This window comes from Aptenodytes forsteri, unplaced genomic scaffold (assembly GCF_000699145.1).
Source record: "Aptenodytes forsteri isolate BGI_AS27 unplaced genomic scaffold, ASM69914v1 Scaffold297, whole genome shotgun sequence".
NCBI classification, from domain to species: domain Eukaryota; kingdom Metazoa; phylum Chordata; class Aves; order Sphenisciformes; family Spheniscidae; genus Aptenodytes; species Aptenodytes forsteri.
In genome coordinates, this window is record NW_008796167.1 from 574,603 (window position 1) to 577,395 (window position 2,793).

The window sequence follows — 2,793 nt, forward strand, 5'->3', positions numbered from 1 at the left end:
CTGCTCTCTCAGTGCTGTGGAGAACCAATGAGGACGCTCCTTGTATCACGTTGTCTGGACATACATGTTAGTACCAAACAACCCCTGAGCGTTAAACTACCATTTTTGTTCTTTATGTGGGCTTTGACTTGTGTGTGCAGACACTGGAACTTCTTTCCAGAACCACTGCGAGCCATGAATATGCCTTTGAGGAGAGTCCTACCAGCCAGCAATACAGCAAAGTGTGGTGGAGAGACCATTCTGCCTTACAACAAATCCTGCTGTCAAGCTATAGCACCCTCTGAAATCAGGGGAAGAAGACCTTTTTAAAAAAAAATAATACCTTGAAACTGTCATATGTCTAGCCCATCTGCTTTGCCCATCATGATAAGCAATTTAGCCAGCATCTTGCCTTACTCATATCACTGGGAAAATCTCTGCTCTGTGCAGAGTGATGTTTCTTTTTCAAGACTCAGCTTGAAGTGCAAGGCTGTAAGCAAGAATATTGGGTACTCTGACTCATTCTCTTGGAGGCCTATTTTTATGATTGTTCTCCGTGGAACTACATCTTAAAACTGTCAGTTAATGTTCTTAAATAATTTTCACAGCTTTCTGCTGAGCCATCTCAGCACAGTGGTTCTTCCCTCTGATGTAAGAACCTTTCCCGGGTTCTCCGGAATATAACTACCCTCCATCACTGCAGTCCATGAAACCAAACTATTGGCTAAATACCTCCTTCTTTCTCTTTACCTCAGTAAGTAGCTACAAGTCAGTGCCATTTAAAATTTAATCTTGTCCTAACAGGATATATTTCTTGGTTTTTAACCCATCTTCTGTATAAAACAAACCACTAAATTCAGCTACAACAACTGCCTCATGACAGAACCCTTTGTCTCAAGAACCTCTTAATGAGCTCTCATTATCACAAATTGCCCCTGAACATCTATAATATCTTTTGTAGCTCCACACATCTCACTACTTCCTCTCTCCTGCTTTCTTTACAATCCATTAGCATCCCTTAGCAGCCTCATTTAACAATTAAACTTTACTGTTTCTAGAAACCCACAAGGAACCCCAGGTTCTACTATTAGGTCTGTGTCTTTGAGAGACCTGGGAAGGGATTCACATGGTCCAACTTAACAGAGCACAGATTCCTCCTACAGATCATGGTCCTCAGAGAAAGATTTAGTGCAGGTTGTTGGCCTGATGTGACTGGTAACTCCATCAGTCTCTGAATCGCCCTCTTGGAGGTCCCCCATAAAGGTGCTTCAACTAAATGTCTGACGTTAGACAGTAAGAATCTACATCCTTTCCTCATACCCTAGTTTCAAGTCTCCCTGGCTAATCTCTGCACACAACTTTGCCTTCTCTATAGAGTTGATTTGCCGGCAGGTTTTTGTTGTGCTTATGTTCAACATTAATGGCTCAAACTGTCCCATGTAAGCTAGATGTTCTCGTTGACATGCCTGATAATAGGTTCTTACTTACCTGTGAGTGTTTCCGCTACAAGCAGACGAACTCAAACTCATTAAGCCATTACAGTGTTTCCCTGAAAGTGCTCTCATGGATTAAAGGCTCGAGTGGCCCTGGAAGATGCTGATTCTTTGCAGAGGGTAAGTCCGCAGCCTCCATCCCTACTGAAATCAATTCTAAAAGTAATTGTGTGGTGTGATGTGAACTGTGTTTTCTAAGCTTGTCTGGTGGCTGTTTAAAGTCCCCTGAGAACAAACATATTTTAGATTTTACAGCTACAAAGAGCTTGTGCCTGAACACTAATGGGTACATTGGCAAGCAGATATAACTTTGGTATTTCTTACTCTTTCCTAAAGATATAGAGTCTTTTCTTTTGACGTTTTGATAGATCAGCAGATTCTCATTCTACATTATATTCCAGGCATGCAGCTGAGAGATGATTAACGTCTAGGGAAGTAAAAATACTGCACCTATATTTCTTATGTCTTTACTGTGTTGACTGCATTTTATCTTGTAGGATGACATCCAGAAATGGGAAATCGTGGCTCCATTCAAGTCAATTGCAAAACTCCCAGTGATAGAAGTAGCTCATTCATAAAGCTCTAAATACACCTTACTATTTTCTGTAACTTTAATTAATGAAATCCTCTCAGGAGGAGCCAGGCAGAGCAAAATCTTAACTCCAACCTTCATCTGATCGGAAGTCTCTCCATTTTGCTGCAGCTCCACGCAGGTATAAAGTTCTTTTTTCTTGTATCACAAGGCAGAAACAGAGCCTGTTCCTTCCTGGGTGCAGGCTGTTACACTTTTCCTCACCAACTTCAAAACTATGATGGAAGCAGATCTTTATTTACTTGTTTTGTGGTTGTTTTTTTTTTCCATACAGTAGGTTTTGGAAATAATAAAGATTCATTTCCTTGCTCCCCCTCCTGCATCCCCAAAATTGGATTTCACCTTACAGATGTTATGTTCAGTAAGGACTGAATCACTTGCTAAAAATTGGCCAAAATACTCTGGGCCTGCGCCACTAAATGCTTTAAGTTGGTTATTTTCTGCCACTCCTTCATGGTTTTACTAAGTTTAGCAAGTCACTGGGGTTAGGAGATGACAAATTCAGCCCAGATCAAAGGAAATGCCTTTGCAGACTTTACACCACTTGCTGATGGAGCTCACTGACGCTAGAAATGAGAGTCTAAGAACGCAGCGAAGATCTCCCCGGGGGTAATGCAAACTCAGTTAAGTCGTTTAACTGAAAACAGTTAAAAAGTTTCGGAAAAGACCGGAACAGCCGAAGGCCATGTGGCTCCGGACCCCGCCGTGCCAGCGGCGGCGGGGCGGGGG